Below are 12,500 nucleotides of genomic sequence, written 5' to 3'. Positions count from 1 at the left end.
CCTGTGTCGACGGGTAGAGACAGAGCCTGGGACACACCTGGTCGAAGCTATACCGACTCCTCCATCTAGACGGGTAGGGACAGAGCCTGGGACGCACCTGGTCGAAGCTGTACCAGACCCACTGTCTCTACAGGTAGAGACAGAGCCTGGGACGCATCTGGTCGAAGCTGTACAGGGGTCCACTGTGTCGACGGGTAGAGACAGAGCCTGAGACGCATTTGGTCGAAGCTGTACAGGGGCCCACTGTGTCGACGGGTAGAGACAGAGCCTGGGACGCATCTGGTCGAAGCTGTACCAGACCCACTGTCTCTACAGGTAGAGACCGAGCCTGGGACTGCTTCCCATTCGTATATTTTGTTAGAATAAGAAGAAAAAAAAAGAGATTAGTAAGAATGAGAAATGAAAATTACCAGTTAGTCATCAAACATCCTTAATATTCACCACGTACCCTTAATATTCATCATGTACCCAAACTCTTCACCACGTACCCTTAATATTCACCACGTACCCTTGATATTCACCACGTACCCTTGATATTCACCACGTACCCTTGATATTCACCACGTCCCCTAAAATATTCACCACGTACCCTCAATATTCACCACGTCCCCTAAAATATTCACCACGTACCCTTGATATTCACCACGTACCCTTGATATTCACCATGTACCCTTAATATTCACCACGTACCCTTAATATTCACCACGTACCTTTAATATTCACCACGTACCCTTGATATTCACCACGTACCCTTAATATTCACTACGTACCCTTGATATTCACCACGTACCCTCAATATTCACTATGTACCCTTGATATTCACCACGTACCCTTAATATTCACTACGTACCCTTGATATTCACCACGTACCCTTAATATTCACCACGTACCCTTGATATTCACCACGTCCCCTAAAATATTCACCACGTACCCTCAATATTCACCACGTCCCCTAAAATATTCACCACGTACCCTTGATATTCACCACGTACCCTTGATATTCACCACGTACCCTTGATATTCACCACGTGCCCTTAATATTCACCACGTGCCCTTAATATTCACCATGTACCCTTAATATTCACCACGTACCCTTAATATTCACCACGTACCTTTAATATTCACCACGTGCCCTTGATATTCACCGCGTACCCTTAATATTCACCACGTACCCTTAATATTCACCACGTACCTTTAATATTCACCACGTGCCCTTAATATTCACCGCGTACCCTTAATATTCACCACGTACCCTTAATATTCACCACGTACCCTTAATATTCACCACGTACCCTTGATATTCACCACGTACCCTTAATATTCACTACATACCCTTGATATTCACCACGTACCCTTAATATTCACTACATACCCTTGATATTCACCACGTACCCTTAATATTCACTACGTACCCTTGATATTCACCACGTACCCTTAATATTCACTACGTACCCTTGATATTCACCACGTACCCTTAATATTCACTACATACCCTTGATATTCACCACGTACCCTTAATATTCACTACGTACCCTTGATATTCACCACGTACCCTTAATATTCACTACGTACCCTTGATATTCACCACGTACCCTTAATATTCACTACGTACCCTTGATATTCACCACGTACCCTCAGTTTGTGCTGTACATAATGGCTTAAGCACCAAAGGCAAAGGAAACGTTCTTTAAAAAGAAATATTCGTCTCTTCCCCGATATTCGTCGCTCTTTCCCAGCGCTCGTCTCTCTTCCCCGATATACGTCTCTTTCCCGATATTCGTCTCTTCCCCGATATACGTCTCTCCCGATATTCGTCTCTTCCCCGATATTCGTCTCTCTTCCCCGATATTCGTCGCTCTTCCCCAACACTCGTCTCTTCCCCAATATTCGTCTCTTCCCCGATATTCGTCTCTTCCCCGATATTCGTCTCTCTTCCCCGATATTCGTCGCTCTTCCCCAATACTCGTCTCTTCCCCAATATTCGTCTCTTCCCCGATATTCGTCTCTTCCCCGATATTCGTCGCTCTTCCCCAACACTCGTCTCTTCCCCAATATTCGTCTCTTCCCCTATGATCGTCTCTCTCTCTCTCTCTCTCTCTCTCTCTCTCTCTCTCTCTCTCTCTCTCTCTCTCTCTCTCTCTCTCTCTCTCTCTCCCCCGATATTCGCCTCTTCTTCCGACATCGGGGCATTGATTGACAGGGAATCCAATCTCTTTTCTTTTGAGTATACTTGGGGGTAATGTGGCACTAGATCGTACGGCGATCCTCAACACACCGGTTCTGATCTCCCTAACAAGCCTAAGCCTGTTAGGACTGAAGGTGTACTGGTGGAAGACTCGCGTTCTCATCCCATCTATAGAGAAAAGGGGGAGTCCCCGGATGGTATCAGATCCCACAGGGTTTCGTAGTATGGCAATCAGCTGTGGTTATTCTCAAGGAGAACTTTGAGAAATGAGATGATCAGAATTTTGACGTATAGTTATTTAAGTGATTTTTTTTTTATTGTGAGCTGCTCTTAAGATTTTTACGTTTGTGAATCTAAGTGATTTTTGTGAGTTCTAAGATTTTACGTATATGAATTTAAGTGATTTTTGTGAGAAGATAATTACGTATATGAATCTAAGTGATTTTAGTGAGTTCTAAGATTTTTACGTTTGTGAATCTAAGTGATTTTTGTGAGTTCTAAGATTTTACGTATATGAATTCAAGTGATTTTTGTGAGTTCTAAGATATTTACGTATATGAATTTAAGTGATTTTTGTGAGTTCTAAGATTTTTACTTTTGTGAATTTAAGTGATTTTTGTGAGTTCTAAGATTTTTACTTTTGTGAATTTAAGTGATTTTTGTGAGTTCTAAGATTTTTACGTTTGTGAATCTAAGTGATTTTTGTGAGTTCTAAGATTTTTACGTTTGTGAATCTAAGTGATTTTTGTGAGCTCTAAGATTTTACGTATATGAATTTAAGTGATTTTTGTGAGAAGATAATTACGTATATGAATTTAAGTGATTTTTGTGAGTTCTAATATTTTGCGTATATGAATTCGTGATTTTTGTGAGTTCTAAGATTTTGCGCATATGAATTGTTATTATTGTGAGTTCTAGATTTTTTTTACATATGTTTTTTAAGTGATTTGAGTGAGTTCTAAGATTTTACGTAATTTTTGTGAGTATTAAAAATTTTACGTATATTTATTTATGTGATTTGTGTGAGTTTTGCGAGTTCTAGAATTTTACGTATATGTATCTAAGTGATTTTTGTGTGTTCTAAAATGTTTACGTATATGAATTTAAGTGATTTTTTGCGAGTTCTAAAAATTGGACGGATACTTATTTAAGTGATTTTTGTGAGTTGTATGCACTTGACTGTTTTATCAATGTTTTATCAATGTGTTTGCTGTGAGTATGACATTTCCCTCTTGCTCAGACGTCACTCAAAACTCGAAAAGTGTTATTTCACACAATACTTTGACCTTCAAAGTCTTTCCAAAAACACTCTCGCTTCTTCGTTGTAGGAATCGGGTTCTCCATTTTCTGTGGAGATAATCGAATATTCGTAGATTACATTAACGAAGATTCGCCTTGGGGGAATATGAGAGGAATGATTAATGCACTCGCTGACTTTGAATATTATAATCGCCATTTAAGTCGCTATACCGCCTTAAGCATTGCTGGCTCGATGTCTTAAGGGATTATTTTTGGATTAGCCGTACCCGTAGTCCCATGGTGTATTTGGCAGCCAAGGGGGGATTAACATGTAATCCCCAAGCTTTTGCCTGCAATGCTTTCGTGTTTATTTTTTCGTCTTTTTTTCTTTTCATGTGGTGCAAAATCTGGTCAGCCACGACTTCGTAAGTTTGGAAGTGATTTACTTTCTTTTCAGTATGTTCGGGTTAGAAAACGAGAAATAGATTTAGATGTATCGAGAGATATTAGAATATATATATATATATATATATATATATATATATATATATATATATATATATATATATATATATATATATATTCCTGTGAGTCCACAGGGAACATGAGTTATATTTTTTTCTTGTATCTTCCCTGATGATATGATCATTACACGAAACTGCACTTAGGAGCTTATCGTGCTTCATTTTCCCGCGGACTCATAGGAATATATATATATATATATATATATATATATATATATATATATATATATATATATATATATATATATATATATATATATATATATATATGAAAGCCGGCAAGGCAGTAGGTTTGGATGGTATTGCAGTGGAATTTATTAAAAAAGGGGGTGACTGTATTATTGACTGGTTGGTAAGGCTATTTAATGTATGTATGACTCATGGTGAGGTGCCTGAGGATTGGCGGAATGCGTGCATAGTGCCATTGTACAAAGGCAAAGGGGATAAGAGTGAGTGCTCAAATTACAGAGGTATAAGTTTGTTGAGTATTCCTGGTAAATTATATGGGAGGGTATTGATTGAGAGGGTGAAGGCATGTACAGAGCATCAGATTGAGGAAGAGCAGTGTGGTTTCAGAAGTGGTAGAGGATGTGTGGATCAGGTGTTTGCTTTGAAGAATGTATGTGAGAAATACTTAGAAAAGCAAATGGATTTATATGTAGCATTTATGGATCTGGAGAAGGCATATGATAGAGTTGATAGAGATGCTCTGTGGAAGGTATTAAGAATATATGGTGTGGGAGGCAAGTTGTTAGAAGCAGTGAAAAGTTTTTATCGAGGATGTAAGGCATGTGTACGTGTAGGAAGAGAGGAAAGTGATTGGTTCTCAGTGAATGTTGGTTTGCGGCAGGTGTGTGTGATGTCTCCATGGTTGTTTAATTTTTTTATGGATGGGGTTGTTAGGGAGGTGAATGCAAGAGTTTTGGAAAGAGGGGCAAGTATTAAGTCTGTTGGGGATGAGAGAGCTTGGGAAGTGAGTCAGTTGTTGTTCGCTGATGATACAGCGCTGGTGGCTGATTCATGTGAGAAACTGCAGAAGCTGGTGACTGAGTTTGGTAAAGTGTATGAAAGAAGAAAGTTAAGAGTAAATGTGAATAAGAGCAAGGTTATTAGGTACAGTAGGGTTGAGGGTCAAGTCAATTGGGAGGTAAGTTTGAATGGAGAAAAACTGGAGGAAGTAAAGTGTTTTAGATATCTGGGAGTGGATCTGGCAGCGGATGGAACCATGGAAGCGGAAGTGGATCATAGGGTGGGGGAGGGGGCGAAAATCCTGGGAGCCTTGAAGAATGTGTGGAAGTCGAGAACATTATCTCGGAAAGCAAAAATGGGTATGTTTGAAGGAATAGTGGTTCCAACAATGTTGTATGGTTGCGAGGCGTGGGCTATGGATAGAGTTGTGCGCAGGAGGATGGATGTGCTGGAAATGAGATGTTTGAGAACATTGTGTGGTGTGAGGTGGTTTGATCGAGTAAGTAACGTAAGGGTAAGAGAGATGTGTGGAAATAAAAAGAGCGTGGTTGAGAGAGCAGAAGAGGGTGTTTTGAAATGGTTTGGGCACATGGAGAGAATGAGTGAGGAAGATTGACCAAGAAGATATATGTGTCGGAGGTGGAGGGAACGAGGAGAAGTGGGAAGCCAAATTGGAGGTGGAAAGATGGAGTGAAAAAGATTTTGTGTGATCGGGGCCTGAACATGCAGGAGGGTGAAAGGAGGGCAAGGAATAGAGTGAATTGGATCGATGTGGTATATCGGGGTTGATGTTCTGTCAGTGGATTGAATCAGGGCATGTGACGCGTCTGGGGTAAACCATGGAAATCTTTATAGGTATGTATATTTGCGTGTGTGGGCGTATGTATATACATGTGTATGGGGGTGGGTTGGGCCATTTCTTTCGTCTGTTTCCTTGCGCTACCTCGCAAACGCGGGAGACAGCGACAAAGCAAAAAAAAAAAAAAAATATATATATATATATATATATATATATATATATAATATATATATATATATATATATATATATATATATATATATATATATATAAATATAATGTATATAGATATATAAAGAAATAGGCTTAGATATGATAACAAGGGGACAACCACGTACAGAGAGTCACGTACAGACGTTTCAGGATCTGTAGGTGACAGCAGAACATTTTGTTATACACTAGAACAAAAAAATGTCAGTATTCAACAACAACAAATTTTTCATTTCCCAATGAACAGCGAAGAACGGAACAATGCTTCAGGGAAAAGATGATATCAGAAATTGGTAAGCAAATGTCATAAATCAAGACGTTGTTAACACACTTTATTATTCTTAATGAAGGTAATTAGTTACCACTAATTACAGAACGGTCTGCTTCCTCGTCAGGTCGTTTTCATTCTAACATGTTTGTTCTAGATCCATGCCGTGACCCTGTGTTCTCTCTCTGCGTTCACGTAAGACAAAGTGTTGATAGCGAGAGAGAGAGAGAGAGAGAGAGAGAGAGAGAGAGAGAGAGAGAGAGAGAGAGAGAGAGAGAGAGAGAGAGAGAGAGAGAGAGAGAGAGAGAGAGGTTGTGGTGGTGTAATAAAAGGACGGGTTCGTTATTGCCCTCACGTCCGGCGGGTGTTTCCAGATGGCAGTGCAGGGCTCTTTTCCCCCAAACGTCCAGACACCCTCTCGGAGGGTTACCCCATACTCGCCGCCACGCCCCTGTAGCACACCTCCCGCACTGTGGCACGCATGCGACAGCGGTCCTCCGCAAGATACGGAGCTTCTACAACATCGGGAGATCGTCCGACCCGACCATGCGTGTTCTTCATCTCGACAAGGCCATCCCCGCTGGCGGCTTCGTGGTCAGTCGTCTTTATGAGAGAGAGGAAACGAGTGTAGTGCCAGATTAGTAGAGGCCCGCAGCATAAGCTTTCATTAAATCATATTTTTGTCTTTGTCTTAATCGTCAGTCGAGGTTGGTTAACAATGGTGGGAGATCGTGACACCAGCCGCCCAGGGAGGCACGGCCCTCCTGACGTAGGAGTGTTGTGGTGATGACGCGGAACCATTATACGATTAGGTTTAGGGAGGGTTAGTGAGAGCGGCTTTGTGAGCCACCACGACAGAGTCTTTCACGTTTCCCTTCCCCTTTCCCACCCTTAGCCCGGGTTTCTATGTCTTTTCTGTCTCCCTCACATACATATTCGTTGCCGGCATTGACGTCCACAGACACATCACTCCTTCCATCTCACACCACACAACTGATAACACGTAAATAGCACTATAGTACACTTTCCTAGAAACTCCTCCAGGAGTTGCTATGAGGTTCATGATAAAGGATGCTTCAAAAGATATTTTAACACTGCTGTGGAAGTACTTTTATTTAAAGTCGAACACAGGCCCTCCGATATTATGTCTTCAGACAGCCTCCTCCTGTCTCCACCATCTCTGTCAACACATTCTTGTAATCTTTTCCAGGTCCTTAGGCACATTTCTATGAGTATTGTTGCAGTCACATGTCAAAACATTTCTGAAGCATCCTGTGTATAAGAAGTCGACTCATGTTTCAATACATAACTCCAAACTTGCGCGTTATATTAGCTGCAGAGTGTTATTCATATTGTCCTTTTTCTTCTTTTTTCCCCAGGAATCGTGAAATTGAGGCCCCGACGGACAGAGGTGAGTGTTACCTTCCACAATACATCTGTTGGGCATATCACAAATTATCGTTCTGGTTTTCTCAGTCTCTTCAGCTGTTGTGTGTGTGTGTGTGTGTGTGTGTGTGTGTGTGTGTGTTTTCCTAGCTGTCATTTTTCGGAGGAATTCTTATCTTTGATCCTGGGACAAGGGCGGTTGTTGAAATGATCTCGTATTACGTACTTCAGGGGTGAAGCTGGACGCTCAACACACACCAGCTGGGGACCAGGTTCCGTCCACCCAGCGGCCGACGTGGGGTCCAGGCTTTGCTTTTAACTGTATCTATTTACCTTCCTATGGTAGAGACTCCATATCCTTATCTTCCCGGAACGGGTTTTTTTTTAAGGTTTTTGCCTTCGGGGAGTTCCTTTTTTGTCTTCGGGGAGGACTTTTTTTTTTCTTTTTTACCGGGACAGGAGCCACAAGCTCTTTGGCAAAGAGAGAAAAGGTCACACACACACACACACACACACACACACACACAAACACACACACACACACACACACACACACACACACACACACACACACACACACACACACACACACACACACAACTTATTCCAGAGCTCCCAAGAGGTGATACCAAGAGCTCTTGTACCTCATGGCATTCTTCCTGAAGACATGATCAATCCTGGAGGTGCCAGGCGCCCACTGTCGCATCCATTCCCCTTTCGCAAATGGAATTTCCAGAGGACGCCCCCACCCGCCTGGGGGAAGGAGGGAAGGAGTGCCTTGTCTCTCGAGGTGCAGAAGCACCGCGTCCAAGCAGCGGTAGTTGGCTGCGGAGGCTCGCCTGGGAAATAAAAGAAACAAGTCTACTACCAGATGCCTCCCTGGGCTCCACTAACCAATCACTGAAGTGGTTGGCAAGTCCCGATCCTTCCTCTCTCTCTCTCTCTCTCTCTCTCTCTCTCTCTCTCTCTCTCTCTCTCTCTCTCTCTCTCTCCTTTTTTCTTTTCCAAGGATCGAGTGTTGTATGTTATAGAGAGGGGTTCGTCTTCAGGCGCCGGGGGTGTGTCTCGCTAGAGTCAAGACGGGGAAGGGGGAAGGTGGTGGTGTCGGCGTTGGAGAGAGACCTGGTGTGTTGGAGGAGGTGAAGTCTCCGTGGTGGTGGAGAGAGAGAGAGAGAGAGAGAGAGAGAGAGAGAGAGAGAGAGAGAGAGAGAGAGAGAGAGAGAGAGAGCTGGCGTGTTTCCAGTGAGATGTTCTGTTTGTGTGTGTGTGTGTGTCACTGTTGCGAGTGACTCTGTCCATGACGGTGTCTAGCAGGGTATCTGTTCTTGTTCGAATTCCTTTGTATTCATTTAGCATGTGTCTAATCTGGTCCTCCTCTAACCTGGAGCTGAATCCGGGAACTGAGGTTGCTCTTTAGAATTCAAGCTTGTAATGCGATGCTCATTTTTGATTCCCCTTAGATGGGATATGTTGGCAGAATGTCAAAGGAACATATTCTGAGGTATAGCGAGAGAAGCCATTATCATGTGAATATACCAGATTTGAGGTGAACTCTCTCTCTCTCTCTCTCTCTCTCTCTCTGACCTTGTATGTCCCTAGAAATGTATCAGTTTCTGTGGTCAACTTATGTATATATATATATATATATATATATATATATATATATATATATATATATATATATATATATATATATATAAATGGAAGTTTTATTGATGTAATCGAATTCATAACGTGATCAACTTTATTACTGTGTGATTAACCTCTTCATTTTGTGATCAACTTTATAATGTAATTGTTATGTGATCAATTTATTATGTAAGTAACTTATGTGATCAATTTATTCTGTAATTAACTTGTTGTTGTGTGATCAACGTTTGGATGATATCTAACTGTAATATCATGTGATCAACCTTATTATATGATCAACTTTGTAACTTAGTGATCAACTTTATTATATGATCAGCTTTATATCTTAGTGATCAACTTTATTATATGATCAGCTTTATATCTTAGTGATCAACTTTATTATATGATCAACTTTGTAACTTAGTGATCAACTTTATTATATGATCAGCTTTCTATCAGTGATCAACTTTATTATATGATCAACTTTGTAACTTAGTGATCAACTTTATATCTTAGTGATCAACTTTATTATATGATCAGCTTTATATGTTAGTGATCAACTCTATTATATATTCAGCTTTATATTATAGTGATCAACTTTATTTTATGATCAACTTTATATCTTAGTGATCAACTGTATATGATCAACTCTGTAACTTAGTGATCAACTTTATTATATGATCAGCTTTATATATCAGTGATCAACTTTATTATATGATCAACCTTATTCCGTGGTATTTCATCAAGATTATTGTTTGTATGATCAACCAGTTTGCTGTGTGGTCAACTTTATCAATACAAGGTCAAAATTTTGGTATATCACATCTCTACGTTTTGTGTCATGTGATCAAAATATTTCGTCTTGTGTAAGTTTTTTTTCGTTTTTTTTTCTTTTTTGTTCGAAATCAACTCATTTTTTTTTTTTTTTTTCCGTGACATGATGACGAAGGGCTCGGACCCCAGACCACGTCGATTTGAAACCGATGACCCAACACTGCGCGATGAAAGTAGGAAATTCAGTGAATTGATCGTTAAATTTCAATTTCTTTTGTTCTATACCAAGTTAATGGTGGGGTGACCCCCCCCCCCCCCCCCTCATAAAATAGTCATAGTCCTGACCAAGAGACAGGCATAGAAAACGTCGCTCAGGCATCACTATTTAAAAAGGGGAAAAAAAAAAATGGATGATTTCAATTTTTTTTTTTTTTTTGTAGATTTTTTGATTCGCTATGGACGTTGCTTCATCGTTAATGAGCTGGCTTGCAGTTATGTAGGGTGGGTGTGTATGGTAGGGAGCTGCTACCATTGTCCAGTACCATAGCCAGAATATGGTAGGAAGTGCTGCCACTGTCTAATACCATGTCACCACTGTGTGGTAGTGATGTAGTACCACTGCCAAAGTACCGTGCTACCACTGTATGGTAGAGATGTAGTACCACTACCAAAGTACCATGTCACCACTGTGTGGTAGAGATGTAGTACCACTGCCAAAGTACCATGCTACCACTGTATGGTAGAGATGTAGTACCACAGCCAAAGGACCATGTCACCGCTGTATGGTAGAGATGTAGTACCACTGCTAAAGTACCATGCTACCACTGTATGGTAGAGATGTAGTCCCACTGCCAAAGTACCATGCTACCACTGTATGGTAGAGATGTAGTACCACTGCCAAAGTACCATGCTACCACTGTATGGTAGAGATGTAGTACCACTGCCAAAGTACCATGCTACCACTGTATGGTAGAGATGTAGTCCCACTGCCAAAGTACCATGCTACCACTGTATGGTAGAGATGTAGTACCACTGCCAAAGTACCATGCTACCACTGTATGGTAGAGATGTAGTACCACTGCCAAAGTACCATGTTACCACTGTATGGTAGAGATGTAGTACCACTGCCAAAGTACCATGCACCACTGTATGGTAGAGATGTAGTACCACTGCCAAAGTACCATGCTACCACTGTATGGTAGAGATGTAGTCCCACTGCCAAAGTACCATGCTACCACTGTATGGTAGAGATGTAGTCCCACTGCCAAAGTACCATGCTACCACTGTATGGTAGAGATGTAGTCCCACTGCTAAAGTACCATGCTACCACTGTATGGTAGAGATGTAGTACCACTGCTAAAGTACCATGCTACCACTGTATGGTAGAGATGTAGTACCACTGCCAAACTACCATGTTACCACTGTATGGTAGAGATGTAATACCATTTTACCACTGTATGGTAGAGAACTCCTACCGCTGTCTACCACACACGAAACGACCACCTGAAGCCTTTGACCTATTCTGATGACCTTTGAACCATTCTGACGACCTTTTGACCCCACCCACAAGGCTCTCTCTGGAATTGTTGCCACACTCTGTTATTTAAGGCACAATGGCCTTACCCTTTGTGGCGGAGTAGCGACGGGAATAGATGAAGGCAGCAAGTTTGAATAATATATACATACTGGAATATAGTGCATATGAACGCGCACTTCCATATAACATACAAACCTCCAACAGCCAGGATCGAACCCGGGACCCCTGCGTGGTAGGCGGGAGCACTACTGCCACATACAGTTTTATTAGAAATGTAGTTAGACCTTCCTGCACGTCCCAATCAACTAATTGGGAATCTATGAAGATTGCACAATTGTATTTTTTTTTTGTATTCATATTTTTTTTGGGGGGAGGGAGGGGGCGTCATTGCCTTGGTGATTTGTCACGACGGCCTGTTAGACTACGGACGGTGTGGTGATCTGGCGGCAGGGGAACCAGTCAGCTCTGTGCGAGGGAGAGATTTGAGGTAGACCAACATGTGAGTATAGTGATGCGCGACCCCAGGATCAGCATTCCTCTGCCATTGCTTGTGTGCCCGGATCATCATCTTCATCATCATCATCATCATCATCATCATCATCATCATCATCTTCATCATCATCATCTTCACCATCACAACCATCATCATCATCAACACATCCATATTATTTTGTTTTTCCCCTCTGTCTGTTTGTCTGTCTGTGTGTTTATATGTCTGTCTATTTTAAGTGTCTTTGAATCTATATGTCTCTCTCTCTCTCTATCTACCAGCCTGTCTGGTCTCTCTCTCTCTATCTACCAGCCTGTCTGGTCTCTCTCTCTCTCTCTCTCTCTCTCTCTCTCTCTCTCTCTCTCTCTCTCTCTCTCTATCTATCTATCTATCTATCTATCTATCTACCAGCCTGTCTAGTCTCTCTCTCTCTCTCTCTCTCTCTCTCTCTCTCTCTCTCTCTCTCTCTCTCTCTCTCTCTCTCTCTCTC

General features: G+C 41.5%; 1 protein-coding gene across 1 annotated transcript in view; it reads left to right on the top strand.

The window, feature by feature from the left end:
• Nucleotides 1-12,500, top strand: part of LOC139759060 (5-hydroxytryptamine receptor 1-like) — a 719,308-nt gene that overhangs the window by 481,538 nt on the left and 225,270 nt on the right. Inside the window, 1 exon segment of the mRNA XM_071680984.1 lies at nt 7,574-7,605. The gene's annotated coding sequence lies outside the window, so the exon portion shown is untranslated.

The sequence above is a fragment of the Panulirus ornatus genome, chromosome 32 (assembly GCF_036320965.1).
Source record: "Panulirus ornatus isolate Po-2019 chromosome 32, ASM3632096v1, whole genome shotgun sequence".
NCBI classification, from domain to species: Eukaryota; Metazoa; Arthropoda; class Malacostraca; order Decapoda; family Palinuridae; genus Panulirus; species Panulirus ornatus.
Note: the sequence above shows the minus strand (reverse complement) of the source record. Positions and strands in the feature narration are given on the sequence as shown.